We start from the raw sequence: 23,369 nt of genomic DNA, 5'->3' as shown, positions 1-23,369 counted from the left end.
TCGACGAGCATGAACATTGTTACATCACATTGCTTTATACAATAGCATAATTTCAGCTGAGCTTGTGAAACGATTCCCAATATATTTCGGGTATTAGTCAGGGGAACTACAAATATAACATGTATCTGTGTTCTTTACATGTGTTAATGCATGCGTGTTCCAAACATATTTAAAATAAGGTGGTATGTTTTGGTTTGTTCTCCAACAAACATTAAAACAGAAAGTGGTGATCCTGTGCTCATAAAAATAAACTGGGGTACTGCCCAAAGCAACGGCGTGAAACCATGTACTTATCTATGCTTCCTAGTGACTCATGCAAAAGAAACAATTGCTGGACGGAATGCAAATATTCGCCCCCAGTCACAAGAATCTGGGATAAATCCATCATTCTTTTGCTCACCACACCACCCCAGTTTGGACCCAGCCATATGCAAATCAGTCTTGACCCATTCCTTCTGGGAACAGTCCAGCCTGAACTGCCAAGCGAGGTCCTCCCTGGACCGGAAACAAGCATCCTGGGACCGGTTTCAGGGCATCACCCTTCATCAGCCAGGATAGCTTGAATCCAGTGGAGTAGTGAGCACGAGACCCACATCTGGGCATACCCTTCCCACTAAGGGCAACATATGCAAAAGAAACAATTGATGGACTGAATGCTGGACAATGCAAACATTGCAACACCCGCCGCGAGAAGAGAACAAGAGGAAAACCGTCACCAGCACCATTATACGTAGAACACCAACAAAATGGCTGCTGAATCTTAAACGCACCATTAGACTCAATGTAATCGATTCTCCTACAGACCGAATTCAGGATACATGCGGGAACACTAGGAAAATACAACCAAGATTAACGAAACTGCAAAGTTCAATTTCCAAAGCGCAGTGGGTTACTTACAGATACGTAAAAGACTTTAAAGTACTGCCACTTAAAATCTCTATGGTAAACGAACTAACAGACTCAAAAAGTCACAAAATTATCCAACAGATCACGATTACCTTTTTTTGTGACATTTTGATTTTTTATACCTTCTTTTACAATGTTTACAATTTTGTTAATATATTACCTTTTACGCATCTTGGTGTAACAAAATTTTCCTTTTATGGCAACTTAGAGCCGTTGCATTTATGTTAAATGATTCAGCTCAGGTCACATCCATGTTGATGTTATATTTCATAACAGAGCGAGTAGGTTGCCCATCAATAGTCAGGATTTTTTCCATTTGACTGCGTTCTCATTGAGTCTGTTGTCATATTCTATCATGTACCACGTAAATATGGCGCTCATGGAGGGCGAATACTACACGACATGCCAGAAAGATAGCAAGGCACACATTGGATTACTCACGTACTGGTTTAATGGACACAACAGGTAAATTGATAACGATACATTAGCGTTCCAACATGTACGTTTGACGAGTGAGGATACTTGTTTATTGTGCTTGTTTTCTCACAGTCTTGGTTCATGGAGCATTTAAGTGGACCGTACTTTGCAGGCATTGACGCATCTGTAAGGCACACTCTGCGCTTTGGAAGTTGAACTTTGCTGTTTCGCTCATCTTGGTTGTAACAGTAAGGTTGTATTTGACGTCCGAGAGGGCCATGCCAGGTGTGACACGGTGGGTGATTGGTTACAGGCAGAAGGGGGACGAGGTGGGATAATGTAGCTCTCGATTCTACTCCCGGCGAGGGTGGCCGAGGGAAAATTTATGTCAGGGAAGCAGTGGCGCAGGCACATGTTTTAGGGGGTAAATGTGTGCAGATTTCTCTGGGGCAGAGTGCCCTGGACCGTATCACTATACCCGTACTTACTGCAAATGAAGTCAAGTTTTAGCATAGAATGTTAGAGCCATCTTACACGTCACCGTATCTAGCCCATCAATGTTTCAACTGTAGCATCCCTTGTGATAAACTCTGCTCATTATCTGCTCTAATTTAGAATATTACTGTGTTTATAGGCGAAATGCCGCATTCCCTAGCTTTACCATTCAGAATAAGCCCTTCGCTCGGACAGCAGGGAGGAGTCATGCCGGCGCGGGAATGAAAGCGTCTACAAGAGTAGTTTTTATTAACTTGTGGTCTGCGGCCCCTGGGGGAGGGGGGGGGGGGGGGGGGTCTACAAAGGCCACTCAAGGGGTCTGCGACTGCTGCGGGATTTAAATCTTAATAACAGAATAATAAAGTGCACATAAATAAATAAGCAAAATATAAAATTGAACATTTGAGAATGTTCTCTAAATGTGAAGGAATTTGGAATCAGAGGCTAAATATTAGGTTAGCTTCCTCAGCAGTGCAGGTGCATCAAACAGAATATAATATAGATGAAGAGTGGCCTTAATCGAATTTACAAAAGCTACATCCTTCCCATTAAAATTAAAATTTTGATTTTTTAAAAATATTTCTTGTGAATACAATGATTTCATTATGTGTTCGATTAATGCTCATATCTGTATTTTTTATGAATTGTTTTGTTATTTAAGTCATCAAAAATGCTTCAGCTGGAGTCCCCGGCTTCTAGCACTGACTCAGGATTCCAATAATAACAAAGGGAGTCCCCGGGTTCCAGTTATGATTAAAAGGGGGAAAGGGGGGGGTCCACGGATGTAAAAATGTTAAGAACGACTGTTCCAGGGCATATGAAATGGATGAGTGCAAGGGCGTAGCATGCGGAAAAATTAGCCAAGGGTGGTAAGACGGGTGGTGTACTGTAGCACCAATAAAGCGTTACTCAGTTTTGAGCGTAAGTGTGTTCCATAATTACACTGACAATGATTACTAACCCCACGCTCACCACCCATGAGGAGAAAAGACAAAAGGGATTGAGGCTTTATAAAGAACAAAAAGGGCTAAACAGCTCACAACGTTACATTATACTGCAGAACACTGCTCTTGAAAAGCTGATGATGCCAATAGGTGTGCATTATGGAATATTTTTGGGGGTTGTATTGCGGTGGGGCCAATGGATTGAAGGCCGCAGCAGCGCTGAAATGACAGGTACGCCACACTGGTTACACGTTACTGGCGGGAAGACCAGTGCGGTCTCCTGCCGTTTATTTATCCCCTCGGGTCGAGCACGCCCGAGGGAGGTATGGATGCGTGCGTGCGTTACATTGTAGTGGAGAGCCGGTGTGGATCTTTAAATCCCTCTTTTCTTTTAGTGACCGACCATTAGGTTCTCCAGATTCATGGAGAGGTGCATATAAAGTCTTTCAGTCTTTGACTTGGGTCAGGGTTCTGCCGGAGACCATACCTCTGGCTCCGGGAGCTGGAACTGACCACTGCGTCTGATGGTGTGTTCGGGGGTGACCCAGTAACCGCGTCCAGACAGAGCTGACCAAGCCCGGGGACAGCCTCTTCCCTCTCCACGTGCAAGCTCCTCGGTGAAGAACCCAGCAGCCTGGGTGAGCCAGGTGGGGTAAGACTTGTGGTATCATCGGGACATTCTGACTCTTCTTAGCCAGGACTTTGATCATAAACCTTCTTGGAACTCGACACATTCCTTGTTACAGACTGCTGCCCTTGCTGGGCAGTGACCTTGGTTCCTTGAACGTCCACCACTGTCCACCCTTCTGGCTCATAGGGTGTCCTGACCTTCCAGCCAGGGTGTCGGTCCTTGACCACGATGCGGTCCCCCACTTTCAGCTGTGGCTCTCGGGGCCGATGGGCTTCGCTCGCCTTTTGGTCATGGCCCTTCTCGCTTGGATGGCATCATTGTCCCATTCTGGGGGCTTCCATGTGGGATCAGTCGGGATGCTGTTGCGCGGCGGCCTCCTGAAGAGTAAATGTGAGGGAGCACACTTGGTCGTGCTGTGTGGCGTCTGCCAGTAAGCATCAAGGAACTGATCATGTGCAGCTTCTGCATCTTCACCTTGGTCTACGGCGATGCGGTGGGCCCAATTGAGTGTTCGCATGAGACACTCCACCTCCCCATTGGCTTGGGGCCACAGAGGGGTGATCTTCCTGTGATGGATTGCTTTTCATTCCAGCTACTCTTGGAATTCCCGGCCTTGAAACGGTGGCCCATTGTCCGAAATTCCTCTGGCAGACCCATGAGTGCAAATGTCTTGTTTAGGACTCTTTGGACATGCGTGAACGCCGTTGACGCCACTACCTCTACGATAGGGAACTTTGAGAAGGAGTTGAGCATCGCCAACATGGGGCGCCCATCCGTGAAACCTCCAAAATCTAGGCTGATCTTGGCCCATGGAGTTTCGCTGGGTTCTTCGGTGATCACCGGCGCCGGGTCTCCCCCAGTGATGGTGCAGACATGACATTGCCTCACCATTTCTTCCACCATGGAATCCATCGCTGGGAACCAGACCTTGTTCCTTAGCCTGGCTTTTGTCTATGCCATCCCTTGGTGTCCGACACGTGCCAGCTGAAGGATCCGCCTCTGTAGCCTCTTCGGGATTATGATCACGTGTCCTCTCAGAATGACTCCATGCTCCCCCACGCTTAGTTCATTGCGTACTTGCCAGAGCTATTGTCGGGAGTGGCTATCTTCTGCTTTGAGAGCCTGTGTTCCATCCATGAAGTGCGCCCAACCATTGCTCAGCAGGGTGGCATTTACCCTAGACAGTGTCTCGTCTTCATCAGTCGCCTGTCCAAGTTCCTTGAGTGTCATGGCTGCGGGATACGCTTCCTGCGAGACCATTTTCACAAACGGTGCGGAGTATGCCACATCCGTCGGTGAGCTTCGAGATGGCATGGCTTCAGAGTGACGTGAGAGGTAGTCGGCCTGGTTGTGTGCCCCAGGGCAGAAGATGACATTGAAGTTGTAGGCTGCAGCTGCACAGCTCATCTCTCTATTCTCGGGGACGCAAGTCTAGATGATCCTGCGAAGAGCAGGAGTAGCGGTTTATGGTCAGTGACCACCTGGAATTCTTGGCCATAGAGGTACAGATGAACGTGCTGGCACGCACATTTTATCGCCAGGCCTCCCTCTTGATTTTGGCATATCTCGTTTCCGTGTCTGTGAGTGCCCTGCTGGCGTATTCCACAGGTCTCCAGGTTTCTTGACCATGTTCCTGAAGGAGAACCGCTCCAAGGCCCACTGGGCTGGCATCAACGATCAGTTCAGTACGCCGCCCCGGGTGAAAGTAGGATAATACCATCTTGTCCAGGAGCGCTGCCTTGATGCTGTTGAATGCTGTGTTGGCAGCCACAGTCCACTCCCACTTGTGGTCATTGCATGTGAGAGCGCGGAGCGGTTCGGACAGGGCGGCCAGATTTGGAATTAATCTGCCACAGTATGTGGCCATGCCAAGAAAACTGCGTACCTCCGTGGGGGACTTTGGGATGCTGGCCGCTCGGATGGCCACGGCCTTCTTGGGGTCTACCTGTAGTCCTTCCCTGGTGAAGGTGTACCCGAAGAAATCAATAGACTCCTGGTAAAATGAGCACTTTGCTTTGTGGAGCGTCAGGCCACAGTCTTCGAGTCTCTGGAGGGTAGCTCGGAGGTGAGTGTGGTGTTCTTTTAGGGTGTTCGAGAACAGCAGGATGTCATCACTCAGGTTTATCACACTCTGCAGCCCCGACAGTGCTTCCCTGATGGCGTTCTGGAAGACTTCGGCTGCCGACGACACTCCGAAACTCAGTCTCTTGTAGCTTCTAAGGCAAACGTGCGTTGAGAACGTGCTGATGTACCTTCTCTCAGGCTCGAGCTCCAGCTGGTGGTACCCTGCGTTTAAGTCCAGTTTCGAGAACCACCTGGCTCCATTCAGATCTGCCACTATATCGTCCATGGTGGGTGTGATGTGGCGTTCCCTCTTGACTGCCATGTTCGGTAGCCTCATGTCCATGCAGAGCCGGATGGCTCCAGGCTGCTTCGGTTTGGGAGCTACGACCAGCGGGGACACCCACGGGGTTGGGCCGGACACTCTCGATCACATCGAGGTCCTCCAGCTTCTTCAGCTCTTCTTACACTTGCGGGCGGAGATTGAACGGCACCCTCCAGTGCCTCAAAGCGACGGGCCTCATGATGGTGTTGATGTGGAGCCTGAACTGTTTTCCTTTTAGCTTGCCCAGTCCAGTGAACAGTGCTGGGAACTCCCTCAGAATGGTTTCGGCATGGGAGTCATGGATCTGGTGGGCGAAGAAGACTAGGCCCAGGTCTTCTGCCCTATGCCAGCTGATCAGCGTGCCTTTTTGTCCTTCTGTGATATGGAATCGAGCCACTGTGACATGGTTCCCGCTGGCGATTTTGGCCTGGATGACCCCTCGGAGGGGGAGTGGATGTGTCCCTCCGTAGGTGTATATTCGGGCTTTGGTGGGTGCAAGTGGGGGTCGTGTCAACAGACGGTCATACTGTTCCGAATCCATCATATTGACGGAGGTGCCCTTGTCGATGAGCGCTTGGAAGGCCGTTCCTTCTACCTGGACAGAGTACATCAGTGGGGGCCTCTGGCAGTTGTCGAACCTGCTGGCAAAGGACACAATGATCACCTCATCATCATCCTCTTCGAGGGCGAGGCAGCGTTCTTGTGGTGGGTCATCCCATGGGGACGGCGGGTCATCGAGTGAGACCTGGCGCAGGCGTTGCGACATGCCCCACGACCTTGGAGGAGCCTGTCGGGACCGGCCGCTGCGACACACCTTGGCGAAGTGGTTTACTTTCCCGCAGCGGGAGCAAGTCTTCCCTCTCGCTCCGCACACAGCCGTCGCTGAGTGGTCCTCTCCGCAGTAGCCACATGGTCCTCCGATCGTCGTCCTTGGTGCCTGGCGAGCCGTGTTGGGGCGCCATTGGATTGCCTCCACCTTTTCCTCTTTGACGGGCGCATATCTGGATGTGTTTGGCACCGTGACTGGCTTGTGCAGAGCAGCTTCCTTTTCGCCAGCCCGGACGTCTGACAGTTCATGGGACCGGGCCAAGATGAGGATCTTGTCCAGCGAGATCCCCGGCTGTCGAAGGATCAGCTTCCACAGCAATTTTGAGCGGCACCCTTGAATGACTTGGCCGTGTATTTCCTCCCTCTGATCTGCGAAGTCGCAAGTGCCAGCCAGCCTGCGCAGACACGCGTATAACATATCCACGGACTCCGTGTCCGACTGCGACGCCTGTCTGAACTTGAACCTCTCGAAGCCTGGGTTAAGTTGAGGGTCAAAATGCCTGTTGAGCGCGGCGACCGCCGCCTCGTAGTCGTCATCATTACCCGTGTTGAGTAGCGTCTCAAAGAGGTCGTCGATCTCTGAGCATCCGTAGTAGATGAGTAGCGACCTTTTCACGGTGCCATCAGTCTCTCTGGTGCCCTTGAACTAGTGATTAAGCCGTCCGACCCACGCTTTCCATCATGGGGCTGCCATGGCGGGATCTGCTGTTTCGCTGAAGGGCGGCAGCGGGGCGACATCCGTGTGACTGTGTCCTTATGGGCTGGTGAGTTGGCACCCCTGTCTGGATTGTTTCCCCCAGCCTGCTGGCTGGCAGCGCCGTCTGGAGCTGGGTTGCTCATGGTGTCCGCGCGTCTTTGCGCAGGTGCGGTGGCGCAGTCCTTGCGCTAGGGACCGGTGAGTGAGCTTGCACGCCGGCACATGTGTGCCTGACTGGTCTTCAGGCCCTGTTCACCCGGACAAGGTGGCTTTGTCCACCTGCGTATGATGTGGCAGATGACACCCTCCTGGTTCGCTTGTGGAGGAACCCAGGTGATAAGAGGCCCTTGTGGTTGCTGGTGGGCCTAGCTGTCTTCCTCTCTTTTGGGTGCAGGCAACAAGCAGGACAGCTGTGGGTGCTAGGGTGCCTGACGTCTAGACGTGTTCCTGGGCCTGTGCAGTGGCCTTGAGGCTCTGGCTGGCTTAAACACTGGCAGGTGGAGAAGGGGCCGAGGCCCTTTGGGAGATGCTCTATGCAGACGCTTCTGAGTCTCTGTGCAGGGGCCTGCAGTACCGCGAGGAGCCACAGCGGGGAAGACCTTTCCCAGGCCTGTCACTCACCTCTGACGTATTCGGCTGCAGCACACACCGCCGGCTTGAACACGCTCCCGCTGCTCTGGTGAGACGAGCGATCAGGTGCAGGGCGCAGCGGCGGAGATTGTGGTGCCGGTCCACGTGTGTGCCTCAGTGGCGGCAGCAGCGAGGGGCGGGTGACGCGAGCCCAGTCCGCAGACAGCGACACACGGAGGTGCAGGGTGAGGTTCCCTCTGCATACAGGAACGGAGCGTCGCAAGTGGGCTCTGCAAGCTCTCTTCTGAGCGGAGACCTGGAGGCGGTGCACACGTGGAATGCAACCGGCCTCGTCACCAATGTAGTGCGGGGGGGCCAATGGATTGAAGGCCGCAGCAGCGCTGAAATTACAGGTACGCCACACTGGTTGCACGTTCCTGGCAGGAAGACCCCGAGCGGTCTCCTGCCGTTTATTTATCCCCTCGGGTTGAGCCCGCCCCAAGGGGGATATGGATGCGTGTGTGCGTTACATTGTAGTGGGGAGCCCGGGTAGCTCTCTACAGGGGTGTCGAATCTAAGTAAAATAAAGTACTGCCTGACTGAACCTAAAGCGTTTTCTATTCTCTAGCAAACACTGTTTTTTCTGTCACACAATTTTCATCACCAGCAGTGAAACAGAATGAGTTTATCGGGCCATCATAAAAAGGGTTCGCTGCCTTCACTTGCAGTACTCACAAAAGTCAGTGTCGTCATTTATAGCTTTTTCAATAAAATGCACGTGCAATTAATTCAGTTTTTCTCATTTCCAGCAGATGTTGGTGTGGCAGAAGCGGAACACATTTCCCTCTCTAACTGAACAGAGCTCTATAGCTTTTGACAGGTGAAGCTTTGCCAGAAGCACTTTATATCTAAACAGTTATCAACCAGTTGTATCAGTTTTCATAACTTTCCTCAGAGCAAGCTGAACGCCTTGCACACGTTTTTTTTACCATCTGCCAAGCATTGATTGCTCAGGTCTTCGTGCTGCTGTACGTTTGAAATCCGAGTGTGCATTCTATTCACGACCGCTAGAGAGCAGACACACTCAATGTTTACAACTCATTTTATGTAACTCGATGTTGTCCTGTTGGGAACACATCCGTTCTTGCATCAAGTCGGAGAAAATAGAAAGCATGTTAAGAACATAATGGGCCAATTAATTACCAGTGTTAAGGAGTTAAAAAAGAGAGTTGGGAGGGGCAGAAAGTAAACCGGGAAAAACGAGCCAGGTGCCTCGCTTGGCTCTAAAAGCCCGTGCACGAGCCGAACCATGAAAATGTTTGGCATTTAAATCGTGGACCAAGTGGAGCCACATTATAGTCTATTAAATCATGCACACGAGAGGGTTTTGTACTGCGCACGTATTTAAAGGCGCTCTCGTGACATAATAAAATCAAAGGAGGCCCTGTGAAATAAAATATTTGCCTACGATCACACCCGTTGTTGCTGCGTCTTCAATTGCTCGGCTTGAGGTTAGAGCGGCGGTGCCAGGCAGTTGCCACATGAAATCTCGGCTCGCTTTGGGCTCGAGGGTCCAAGAGGCCCTCGAGTTGAGCCAGAGTAGACTTCTGCCTCAAGCCTGTCTCGTGCTCTTAGTAGCGCACCCACCTCTATTAAAACACTGGTTGAGTGTTAAAAAGAAAGGTTAGAGTTTATTTTCTTCACATGCAAAACATCTCCTCGACAGAACCAGAGCACTGAGGGAACACCAAGCTGACGTGGAATGAAAGTCAAGTGAAATGGCCACTGGAAGCGCCCTTCAGATTATAACTAACTGACAAACGACCTTCATACGGAGTCCATAGCCAGGCCCTGCTGGGCGCATCCCTTCAGTGAGTATCTACAGTGAGTATCTAAAGTAAGTGACGTGGCACGTTCACGACTACCAGTGGGAGAGGGTCTGCGTGCGGCCGTACCTGCACGTCAGTGGCATGAGACTGGTGCTGGGTGCGGCCACAAGCCAGATTCAGTTTGTTGGTGAAAAGACAGCCAAGTTTTCCAAGGTCAGTGAAGGTCACCTCACGAAACTGCACACCACAGTCGACAACTAGCACAGAAAATGAGCCCTGGATACAAATAACGGTGCACATGTCAAAGTCCATGGGTATACACATGCCCATGGAAAGGCGGGTGACCGAGTGAGACCTTGGCACAGTAAAGTCAGCTTTCCACCGTCCTAGGTAGACTCAGTTGCCATTGATCTATAAAAACTGCCCTGATGCTTCTCCTCTACCCCTTCTTGGTGAGAGGCACAGTCTCCTTTTAGTGGGGTCTCTGACAGCCACAGAGGGTTCCATACATACACCCACAAAGGCAAGAGGTATAGAATACTGGGGTTGTATTGAAGATGAAAGGTGGCTTGGGCCTTATTTCAATGCCAGAATTTGCTGACGTTACAGATGCACAGCAGCTTAATACAGTGGCGTAACGAAAGTTGAGGGGGCCCCGTGCAAGGTACATGGAGGGGCGCCCTCTCTGGATTTAATCCAGAGTTCTCAAGCCTGAGTACTGTGCTGAGGAGACCCCTGCAGCTCGGCCCCCCCTGCACCGCGGGGGCTGTGCAGGCCTGTGTTACACCACTGGCTAAATACCATTAGATAGTACCACAGATCAGAGAGGTACCTTTCCCACTAATTGCAGATATGGTATGTTCCAAGCACTCACACACATTGCACCAACATGTGTACCAGAGACTGCAGCTCGGCCCCCCCTGCACCGTGGGGGCTGTGCAGGCTTGTGTTACGCCACTGGCTAAATACCATTAGATAGTACCACAGATCAGAGAGGTACCTTCCCACTAATTGCAGATATGGTATGTGCCAAGCACTCACACACATTGCACCAACATGTGTACCAGAGACCGCAGCTCGGCCCCCCTGCACCGCGGGGGCTGTGCAGGCCTGTGTTACGCCACTGGCTAAATACCATTTGATAGTACCACAGATCAGAGAGGTACCTTTCCCACTAATTGCAGATATGGTATGTGCCAAGCACTCACACACATTGCACCAACATGTGTACCAGAGACTGTTCGTCAGAGGCTGGAGTGACTAAGGTTTTGGGTTAGGAGTTAAGTGTATGCTTTGCGATAAACCAGTGCACTGCGGCACACTGCAAACTCCACTGCATCTCAGGAACGAGCAGATTGTGTCGCTTTACACAAAATCTTGTATACATTGAGAGTAACAGACAGCACTCTTTGAAACTATCCTGATGGACTGAACTAACAGTGTATCAAGGTGGAGGCGTTCTCTAGTGCTTTATGCAGTGGCGTCACTAGGGTTGGTGTCACCCGGTGCGAGTAACTCATGATGTCACCCCCTCACGACTTACCGCATGGACCTCCTCCGCTCCGAGTCCGCCAGTGGACACAGTTGGCAAATAACGGGACCATACAGAATCCTTAGTAACGTTTGTAAATGTAGGTCCTATATTTACAAAATGTGCCTGTTAACAACAGTGTGATAATGACTCATTAATCAGGTTGTACAGTGGGCTACCTGCTAGTCAATAGTTTATTGGAATTTATAATATCATAGGTATGGTACTTTTTACTGGTGTGGTGTTCCCACTATCCAGCAACACGATATATCAGTGGTCGAAGTGGGGGTAAAAAAAGTAGGGGAACTGTGGGTGGAGAATCAGAGGGTGGAAAAAATCCAAGGATTGGATCAGTGGGCAGTGCCAAAGGCGTGGCCAGAATGCGCAAACATCCCAATTTTTTGTATTTGTTTGGTTTCACTGCCCAGTTTTATCAACCAATGGATACACATGATTATTTAAGGTTATAATGAGTTATTGACAGTAAAATGTATTCACAAAGTGGGATATGCTTCTAAAAACAGAATGTCCCCAAATACGATAAAATGTGGAAGCACAAGCCATTTGTCTCCGATCCATGGAGTTTCTGTCATCAGCACTTCTCCCTTTTCCAAAACAGCAGTTCAAACATGAATGGCTAAACATCCTAGTTTGCAAATGTTTTCTAAATAATAATGGCTCTGCCATATTTGACTCATAATGCAAATCTGCAGCATGATCTGACCATTTAAACTAATAAATTGTTTGTAGCTCGAACGTATCAAAAGTTAATAAAAAATGTGACTTGTGTTGCTGCGGAGTAGATAACAGTTAATAGCTCACTGTTCTATGTTAGGATTTTAACTTATAAACTGCAAGTAACAAAAGGATCTCTCTGACAAAAGTAGTAGCCCACTGGCCTATTTACATTATGTGCACTTTGTGATCTGCATGGTACATGTTCTTTGCAGCAGGTACATTAACCCTCTGAGCTACCTTTCCATGAGTCAAATCTTCCTTAAGACAAAATTCCGATCTCTCTCTAGGAAGAACATTAATCATCAGAGTCATCATGACATTTTTATTGTTACCGAAAATAACTGGAGGCCAGGAAGGAGGCAGCAAGTGCTTTTAAAACCATAATATACTTGCAAAAATGATGCCTCCACCTAAAGTCAGTACCTGGTGTGGTCACCGGTTGCACCGCCCTAGAGCTGGCCCTTCTCAAGGGCCCTGTGATCTCAGTGACAGGGTCACTGTTGTTCTAGGGTGTACTGCTTCATAGGCCTGCCCGCAAGACTGGAGGTGAACTTCAGTATGAATAGTGGTGGACAAGCCTTGAAGGTTAACCTACACTTGTCATGCTAGGGTCCACCTGCTGGTGCTACGACACCGGGGCTTCTAATGTCTTGCGAAGCCTTCTAAGGTCTAGCATGAGATAGTGCTCTCTCAGGAGAGTGGTCTGGCGGACTGGTTATTAAGGCTGAACCTGGTGCCCCAGTTCCAAATTCAGCAGCTCTGGCCATAGTGCCACATCCTCTCCCCCACTGAACACCATACTGCCCCACTGAGAAAAACTCAGACTGCCTTCAACTACAACCCAATTGTTGCCGGCTATAAACACCTGGATGCGGCTCAATTTAAATTACGCACTGGGCAAGAGCAATATGTGGCCTACAAAAAAAAGTGACAGCATCCTGGAAAAAGCAAACAATCATGGGGAATGCAAAATTTTGCAAACCATGTGAAATGTAAACAGGAACAACATGGTTACCTTAACGCTTTTACACCCACCGTTCAGAAATCAGTGAGTGCTTTTGCCTGAAAAGTTAAGGACGTAACAACAGGGCCCTGAATGGACCCATTTCAATGGCCATTGCTTATATCCTTACAAAACGTAAGCAGTATGGTAAAAAAAAGGCAACATCCCTAGATACAGAGCAACAGTACAAATTTTGTTTTTCAATCCTCACATTGCAGTACCTCCAGGATTGGTGCACTAGTTCCAAGACCAGGCAAAACAAAGCCAAGACAACAAAAATAGCGCTTCACTGGCAAACTCTGTAAAAGTGGCGCTAATGTGTTTGGGTGTGAATAAAATCAATCTGGCCAGTTTGCTACCACTCTGTCTTACTTTATTTAGTTATTTATTTTTCATATTTTTAAACTTTTATTCTAGATGCTGCACTTTGGAATTAAATGTCAGAAAAATACGACATTGATTTCCGGCAAAAGTGATGTTCTTTTTTGGATCCATTTCACAGAGAAGCAAATAAAAGAAAGGAGAGGAGACAGTGCGCACTGCGCACAGGCACCTCCTCCTCCTAAAAGGTTAGGTTGCTAGGCGCACACCGGCCCTGTTGGTGTCACCCCATGTGAGGTTGTCACCCGGTGCGGTCCGCACCCCCATAGTGACGCCGCTGGCTTTATGCCAGAAGCAGCACTCCAGGCGCTTCAGAGAGGAGGCGAATGCCCTTGCTACAGCAGTACCCAATGGCTCGACTTCTAGAGATCGGACACCGGCTTTCAGTATGGTGTATAGTGTACACTACTGATACGAAACTGAGGTAGTTGGTCCCATGATCAGACTGTGTAAATGTAAGCAGATGTTTGAATCTGAAAATGCCTCATCTTGGATCCAAGCATTAGAGAGTGAGGGAAAGACGGTGGCCTGTTGCAGACTGAGTTAACCAAGGCTACCATCCTGTACTCGTGTGTGGTCTTAGAAGAGATCGCAATCATTTTGCATTGTTTCATACAACAAGAAATGTGTCATATAACATGCATTTTGGGAGGAAATGTAAAGGACAATAATAACCTCACATGGTTACATATTTTATCCAGATGAAAAATGCACACATTCTTATGCCACTCCTGTTATCTCCCATCAATTTACATTACATGTGTGGTAGCAGAGATCCACAAATTACATATTAAATAAGTACAGACATTAACAAAATAGGTCTGGTTTTAATGTCCTAACAAATGTAAACACAGACATGCACAAATGTTTGCATCTAGAAATGCGGTTTAGCAAATTAAAGCCAGCCTTATTGGCGTAACAAATGCTGGGACAAAATGTGGCAAAGAGAAATACTTTCTGTAACGAAAGAATGTAAAAAATAAAGAAGTGAATGTGAGAAACGGTGTGATGATTAAGTGTAAGATAGTCCCTCATTAAACCCAATGGAATTACTTACTAGAAGGCGGAATGATACACTAAACAGAAAATAGGTGAGGCGAAAGGGTAATCCTCCTCTGGATAGAGCCAAAGTTCAATTTATGACTACTACAGACAGATGAGAGGTCAATCAAGATCTTATACATGTAACACTTGAAGAAAATGTGAAATTGAATGGTTGGAGAGAAGAGAACTCTTGAAGCTGCCTGTCTGAAGTGCTATGCTGCAGACAGGCAACTTCAGAGAACACATACTTTAAAAGTAAATTAATCGCTGGGAAAGGAAGTGGGAGGGCTTGAGCTAATACGCGGGGTCAACCAAAGTCAGTCACATTGCTTTTTAGGTCTGGCGTTAGCCAAGACCTTTTAATTTTAGTAAAATTATATGTATAATATACTTACATAATGGGCTTTCAGACGGCTTGCTTCGTCCAGTAAAATTATATGTATAATATACTTACATAAAGGTGCTTTCAGCCAACTCTCTTTATCCATTTGTCCGTTCTTTTGTCATTCACATTTTGCATACACCCACTACAACCTACCGAATGGGGCAATGGCTAACTTCACTTTGAGTGGCTGCATTTAGCCCTTTCATAAGGAGCACATCCGCACACAAGGTAGTTCTCTTCAGTGCCAGTGTTTTTGTCTTTACTTTATTATTACTTTACTGTTGCCTTTGTTTATAGAGTCTGATGTGATAGCAGGACACTTTCTACCACATGAAAGCATAGTGCTCATTCCAGCTTTATCAGTTCCGGTCTCCTGCCAATGTTGTTGTAAATTTCTTTTGTAGTGGCCTTTGTTGATCTGACTGCTGTTTTTCAACACCATAAAAGCAGCTCAGATGAACTCTGATTATAAGCTCTTGAGGTGCTCTATCTTTGCAAACCTAACTGTCTGTCGGTCCTTCTTTCTTTCCTTTTTTTCCCTGGTTTCATTCTTTGCTCTTTCTTTAATCCCCTCTTTCTTTCCTTTTTAGGTCTCGCCTGACCCAGCGCATGGGCTAGTCTGGCGAGACATTTTGTGAAGGCTCCAAAAAGTGCTATCAGGCCAGCCTAGACCTACAGTGCATGTGCGCGGGCGCACGCATCGCGCTTTACCGCTATTACTTTCACTTTCGCGGCCGCTTTGATGTTCGCCGTGAGGCTTCAATAGATTGCAGCAGTTAAAACAAGCATTGGCATAGCCAATAGGTCTCGCTTTTGGGACCTTATAAGTGTTTAGTTATGCAACTGTTGCATGGCTAAACACTTATAAGGTACCAAAGGGGAGACACCTCTTGGCTATGCCAATGCTTGTTATTTCTTGCCTTCCTCTTACTTTCTGCCTTTTCTTCCTTTTTTATTTCCATCCTTCTTTGCCTCTATCTTTACTTTCCTCTTTTCTTCCCTTTTTATTTAGTTGTTGCCCTCCTTTCTATACTTGTTTCCTTTTTCGTTCTTAATTTTCTCTGTATTTCCTCTTTTTTTGCCTTACTTTCTTTTTTCTTTCTTTCTTTCCTTCCTCTTTCTTGTCTTCTTTTCTTTTTCTTTCTCTTGTCTTTGCCTCTCTTTCTTGCCTTTCTCTTATATTCTTGCCTTTCTCTTACTTGCCTTCTTTCTTTCTTGCCTTATCTCTTTCTTCGTCATTAGTGTGGTTCTGTCATTCACAATTTACTTTCTCCCACTCCATCATGCACCAAGGGGCAATGTGTCAGCCCACACCAGCCATTGGCTGACTTCATTACGATTTACAGCTTGCTTCACTTATACTAGGTGCACATCAACACACAAAGTAATTCCCTTCCGTGCCAGGATGTACTAAGGCAATGTGTGCTTTTTTAGGACCAAAGCAACATTTTTCCTTTTAGCCAATGTTTGCGCTTAGATTGATGAGGACCCTGCATCTAGCTGAACAATCAAGATTTGCATAATCCATGGCAAAACAAAACAAGAATTGCCAAAAGGCTTAAGGTCAATGCCAGGCCTAGTGGCTAGGTCAATGCTTGTTCTAAAGTGTGTTTACAAGTCCATTGCAAAGACATATTTGACGATAGAGAGTTCACAAAATGCATGCATGCCATACCACTCTCGGAAAAATATATAAATAACCATACTTTTCCTAATCATAGATTAAGTATGCAAATCATAATCCGTCCACATATCCCTTTTTTCAAATGTGAGAACTACTTGTCCTAGGCATCGAGAGCCGACCAATGAAACTCTTTCAAGCAACTTTCATAGACATCTTGTCTATGCAATTAATCAATTTTGTTACCATACAACAATAAACCCAATAAACCCCTGCTTAAAAACCTACTCCCTCAACTAGATAACAAAGAAAGTAAGTGCCAAAGTACACATATAATGGAGATGTAAAGATTAGGAAATGAAAACAATCCAGGCTAGATGGCAGAAGAGGAAAGTATGTCAGAGACAGTAAGACGAGGAGGCTTGCTGAGCAGCGAGTTGAGCGCCTATTCGAGAAAGTGAGTTGTATTTTTGAAACACAAACCTTTACTGTCAGAATTTGATTGCTCAGCAGGCCTGCTGAGACCCCCAAACCAGAGCCCTATGGACACAACACATTAAGACATTGGGCAAAGAATCAATCATATCATTCCATATCCATATTTAAAATAACATAACATGTGTTTATAATATGCATATTCGTTCTCTGAAACATAGTAAACATATATTGTTTTACGATTTCATGACATAAGCAGCGTAAATGTGTTCTGGCATGGTATAAAATTATTCTTTTTTGACAGATCATACTTGCATAATGAAAGGGCTGCACAGATATACATTGGAGTTGAAGTTTACACACATTTTGCATGTTGAAATGTAAACTTACCCTTTTCAGAGTAAAAAGGTCAAATCGGCGAATCCGTGGCTAGCAGGAGCACTGCACGCACTGAGTTTCTCTCTATATTTCCTAAATGGACGTTATACACAAGTACTGGTACTACACCCTGCTGTTACACGAGCGTGTAGCCATGGGACCTCGTAAATTCTTGCTCAAATATAGATGGAGGCTCACCCCCTTAGTCCTCAGAACCCAAGTGTATGCTGGTCACACACAAGAACTACCATGTCAGCCTACTCCCACGTTACTGCCCACAAGGTGGTTGAATGTATCACACTGAACTTATCAAACATGAAAATTGATAACTTTCATTTGTTAATCACTAGCCTTCAAGACACTGCCTTTAACACGCTAAATTCCAAATCACCTCCAACAGGAAAACATTCCATCCTAACTTCCACTTCTCCTAGCACCCATCCTCCAGATCTTGTCACTTTTGTGCCACTGACTCATTCATTAATATAGTAAACTAGCCCTGAAGATTCTTACCATCCCTAGAACACTACACCTCAAACCCTAGATTTGTATACTCTAATAACCTCAAGCCTACCAGCCTCTCCGCTATCCATCCTCTATTCAATTATCCTGATCAGTTCTCCTCCACTGTAACTCTGCTACATCTATTGCAACTTCAATTCTCACCCAAGACCATGACCTCTACGTTCTTGAGATCACTGAAGCTTGGTTCATCCCTGCCATGAAACTATTATTTGATGGAATAACTCTAGACTAGAACGTCCTACGACTTGACAGAGTGGCTAAAGCTGGTAGGGAAGGTGTTCTTATTCTCAAAAACTACCGTAAATCCAAGTGGGTTAACTTGCATAACTCTACCTCTTTCCAAAGCCTAAAGGTGGAAATTACTAATATAATGTCTACAACCTTAGGTTTGAATGTCTTCTACCATCCTCCAGGCTGTAAATTTTATTCATGGATGCATTAATCTATCATATGCCTTACCACTTCTATCCCGACACAAACAGATCTTCTTTGAGGATTCCACCCTGCTCTGGGAAAAGGCTGACGCACACTTCTCTTCATAAATCTTTAAACATAACAACCCGCTCAAACACTGCACACTAACCACACACAATAAAGGCTCTGCTCTTGACCTGATGTTTGTGAAGAAAAACTTAGTATAAAGTGATAAACCTTTCCATTAAATGAACCTCGCCATTTATTTTAACTCTTTATAATTCCATTAGTCACTGCTCCTTACCCCTCTAAACCAGAATTCTAACACATAACTACTAGAGATCTCATAAACATAAAAAAAAGCCCAGAAATCTATACCACACTTACTGGAGTTATCCAAAGAGTACAAAAAAGATCTTTAACTGGAATTCAGCAATGCAATAATATATCTACCATTCTAGACACTGTTGCCCCAGCCTCCAAGCCAGAAAACTGAATATCAACAGTAAGAAGACAATTGTGAAGGCCATCCTAAAGGAGGTAGAAGTTATAGGTGGTTGCATGTGATTTTACTGATCAACAAAGATGAAGAAAATGGTTTGGTTAGGTCCTCAAACCAATGTTAACATTTTTGTCTTCTTAGAATGGATTTCACCAGGTTTACGAAAAAACAGCTGATAGCCAGTCTTGAAGAATCTTTAGTTTGTTCATTTTTTGTGTGTTTTAAGGGGAAGTTCCCCCCACTTAACCCCTTTTTCCAAGACCCTCTTCCCTCCTATGCCTCTAGTGATATTCCTCCTCACGTTTTACCCATTTAATTTTTACAATCCACTTACTACCTTTCTCTTGTTTTTCATTTTCCAAATCCCTTATTTACTCCTCCCAATGTACTCTTTCTACATGCCCCTCTAGCTTCGTTAGAATTTCTTTAGAACTCTCTTACTCCCATACCCCTTAGTACAATTGTTTAAACCCCTTACTCCCCTTACTGTCTTATACCCCCTTATTACTTCTGCCACTATACTATTTTTACTCTGTTTTTTTCTCACTACATACCCCCTTTTCCCACTGTACTCCCTTTTTAACATCCCCCTTAATCTTTCCCCTTTTCCATCCATGCCTCGACCACCCTGGGTACCCATCCGCCTTTTCTCTACTTACCTCTGTCATGCTGCCCTTTAAAATAAACATTTATCTTTTCCTTTGAAACATTATGTTTTCTTGGAAAAGGTATCTTGCGGTTTTATCTTTTCTCTAGCAAAGTTTCATCAGTCTGTTTTTGTCACGCTGACTTTCTTCATTTTAGAAATTCATCAAAATGACGGATTGCCAGAAAGACTTATGAGATAACTGTCTGTAGTGATAACTCTACCTTCCTGAACAAAACTTAGATGGAAATCTAACCGTTCGAGGGAACTAATGGAAATATTTTAGAACCAGTCTATGACATTACCTACTCCATCCCTGTTCGAATTTAAGTGTAACCGATTAGCATATTACGTCTCTAACAAGATCAAGGCAGTCGTGAAGGTAAAGTCAGCCATACCAACCCTTAAGACACGGGGAATTGTTCTCTCACAAGGAAAGCTCCTTCTGCTGCATGGACCAATTTCATTCTTCTAAAGACTGACATTCTATAGAAGCTATTGCAAACACGCGACCCATTAATTACTCAACAGACAGGCCTTGCACCCTTCACAAGTGGAAAGCAGATGATCTTGCTCCCCTTTGGCTGCAAATCACAAACTCTTCCCTACCATATGGCTCTCTGTCAGACTCTCTTCCCTTGAAGAGGCACACTGCTGATCTAGAAGCCTTGGGAAATTCCAGAGCAGTCAACTCCTCCCTTTACTCACTAAGATCCTTAATTATTGTGTTGCCACCTAACTAAAACAATACACTAGAAAGCATCCTTAAATATTGTGTTGCCACCTAACTAAAATAATACACTAGAAAGCATCTACCCCTAAAGCATTTCCAATTTGGTTTGTTTTCCAGATGTAGCACTAAGACCTCCCTTCTTAAAATTGTTACTCCCCACTCTTTGTCTAGGTCAGCTGCCTTCGATACGGTAGACCATGACATACCCCCCCCCTCCCAAAAACCTTGGATGACAGAAATGCCATAGGAGGAACAGTGCTCAAATGGTTTCAGTTATACAGATGCTGGTGCGACATGAGCAGAGGCGTGAGGAAGTAAGCAACTGCCAGTGACTTGGACAGGCTGTGACGGAAGGCGTGTGCAAGAAGTGCATCACCAATGTAATCTCAAGAGTCACGAGCTAGGATTAGCTGTTGCTTGATGTCCAGTGACACGCACACTTTGATGAGATAAAATATCCCAACATCTTAATTTCCTTTTCTCCAAAACAATACACAAGCATAACATTAGGTTCCTACAGTCTGTTCTCCCAACTTTTGTTAAAGAAGGAATCCGAGATAACAGTATGAGGAGAACCAGAATCCACCATAAGCTCTAAATCTTTCCCATCAACATTGATTACACACAATGGAGGTACATATGGTTTGTTATCAGCATCACTTGTTTCTATAGTAGTATGCACTGCTTGACCATGCACCTTTCCATCCAGGTTTCCCTCTCTCACGCAAAGTGCAGTATTCGTCAAACCTATTTCATCCTCCACAACATCTTCCATTGAATTTTCCAAAACACTAGATACTCTCTTGCTTGCACTCTGACACATTAGCCCAAAATGCTCTACTTTATTTTACATGTAAAACAATCCTTACCCTTAGCTGGACAGTTTTTAAATTGAAATGAGTGTGACCTTGAACTGCAGTGGGTACACAGCTGCCTACCAACCAATTGAAGCATTTGGTAGAGTACATTTTTCACTGCCAATGAAGCCACTCCAACCTACACACTCTCAACATAAATTGTATTGAATGAAGTAATAGAACGTTCTACACTCTGCAATTTCTACCGCCTCCTGCAACGTTGATTTATGGTGTTGCAACAGTTGTTCCTATAATTTTTTATCGAAACAACTTATTATCAATTGATCCCTGATATATGTATCCACTTGAGCTTTAAAGTCACAATCTGCAATAAGAATTCTTAAACTAGATACATAAGAATCCACGGACTCATCAATTAACTGATGTTGTGTATAAAAATGAAATCTTTCTAAAAGGGTTAGGTGGAGTACAGAGCCAAATTAAGGGAGGGGTCAAGGGAGGGGCCACTGCTTTTGCTCCTAGGTCACTTACATTAACGGAAACAAGATATTCCACAATAGAACAGGAGGTGCTAGGTGTAGGAGAGTAGGATCTGGTTCTTATAGTTACCCCCACTTTTTGCTGATGTGACACTGGTTTCAACTTAGTCTGACTGGGATCCTGCTATCCAGGGCCCCAGTCTAGCTGATTTCTCCTCTAAATTGATTGCATGTACTTTAGGTACACTCCAGATTGGATTGTGGGGTACCCTTATATGGTAAATGGTATACTATGTACCCAGGGCATAGGTACCCCAGAGGCCTCTCAGGGGCTACAGCATGTATTATGCCACCCCTGGGAGACCATTCAAAATGACACCACAGGTCTGCTACAGCAGCCTGTGTAAGGTGGTGCATGCACCCCTTACTTCGATATAGGTTCACTATATCTATCCTATATCACTGCACATATAAACCTATCAGTCACCCCTATGGCAGGCCTTATCAATCCTGAAGGCAGGGTGCTGGGTTTTATGCGAGAGGGTGTACCTGCATGAGCAGAGCCCTTCTGCAGCCCTCGGAACCTATATTCCGGGGTTGTTTGTGATGCAGCCAACCATATACTCTTAAGTGCATTATAAACTTGCGGTAAATGCTAACTTTAAAACGGCTGCATGGAAACATGTCGTGTTTGGTGTCAAATACCTTGGAATCATACCTCCCAGCCAGTAACTGGCCGGGGAGGTATGATTCCACCCTCCTAGAGGGAGAAATATGACAACACCGGTACACCCGGTACCAGCTTTCTCGACCCTGGCATCACAAAATGGATGCTGCCAGCCACAGACACGAGTCTGCCCTCCTGCTGCTGGACGAAACTCCGTCAGGGGAAGGCTTGACAATAGGTTTCCTGTCACAGGGAGGTGTGACCACCTCCCAGACAGGCTTTAGTGTATTGGGGCTGGGTGGCATCACAAAATGGATGCTACCAGCCACAGACACAAGTCTGCCCTCCTGCTGCTGGACGAAACTCCGGCAGGGGAAGGCTTGACAATAGATTTCCTGTCACAGGGAGGTGTGACCACCTCCCAGACAGGCTTTAGTGTATTGGGGCTGGGTGGGTGCAATCTGAGAGTGCTTTGATGTCTGCACTGGGGGCACATTTGGTGTCCCTGTGCATAGTCCAGCTCAAACTGGTTGCAGGAGCCATTTGCTCTTGCTCTGGCGCAAAACTGGACAAAGGACATGGGTGTAGCCACCCCTCTGTCCTGACCCTCCCATAGGTGGGTCCCCAGAGTTTGTCCCACCCCTTCCTTGGGTATAAAGTAGGAACCCCGACTACAGGACTTTAGATTTTACCTGGACTAAACTCTGCTACAGAAACCAAGTACTTCAACGATCTGCACGACGCTTGACGACTGAAGAATCTCCCTTTGAGTAAAGGAGTTACTCCCCTGCAAGGCAGGCACCTGAAACGCATCTGACCGGTTTGCATCTCCCACGCTCCTGAGGACTCTGAATGTTTCTGCAACACAGGAGGTGGGTTCCCGTGGTCTCTGAGATTGATCTGCGCTCTCAGCTATTTTGAGGCCCGTATCCCTCGTGAGGACCGTGCAACCCAAACCCCTGTGCACCGTGTACATTTGCAGCAGCATATGCTTTTTGGTGATCCCTGAGGCTGTGCTTTGGGCTACTTGTAGTCCTGACCCCGAGCAGTAATTCCACTGAAGATTTCTGGCCTACACTCCACGAGTGTTCCGTGGGCTGGTGTTTTGTTATTCAGCTCGAGGTTCCTTCGCGATCCCTGGTCCGTTGACCTGTGGCTCCCTTGTTAAATGGTAGCGGCAGTTTCAGTTGATAATCTTTCAAGTATTTGCCCGGCGGTAATCGCCTCTCATACCACTCGATAATTTACCAATAAAAGAGGCAGGCGCCGGAGACTGGAAGGCAGGAAACAAAGTTTTATTCCGTCGGAGCAGAACACATCAGATCAGACAGCAAGGTATCGTCACGAGGTGCTCTAACTGCATCTC

The 23,369-nt window shown here is 46.4% G+C and overlaps 1 protein-coding gene across 7 annotated transcripts in view; it reads right to left on the bottom strand.

Annotated features, from left to right (window-relative positions):
* LOC146810895 (uncharacterized) overlaps window positions 1-23,369 on the bottom strand; it is a 403,292-nt gene that overhangs the window by 193,015 nt on the left and 186,908 nt on the right. For 2 of the 7 annotated variants that reach the window (XM_085617942.1, XM_085617943.1), the window contains one exon: window positions 16,890-16,946. The exons of the other annotated variants lie outside the window; for them this stretch is intronic. The gene's annotated coding sequence lies outside the window, so the exon portion shown is untranslated. Of the gene's footprint in view, window positions 1-16,889; window positions 16,947-23,369 lie in introns of those variants that run through there. 7 annotated transcript variants of the gene reach the window in all.

This window comes from Triturus cristatus, chromosome 7 (assembly GCF_964204655.1).
Source record: "Triturus cristatus chromosome 7, aTriCri1.1, whole genome shotgun sequence".
Classification (NCBI taxonomy): Eukaryota; Metazoa; Chordata; class Amphibia; order Caudata; family Salamandridae; genus Triturus; species Triturus cristatus.
This window is presented reverse-complemented; position numbering and strand designations above follow the sequence as displayed.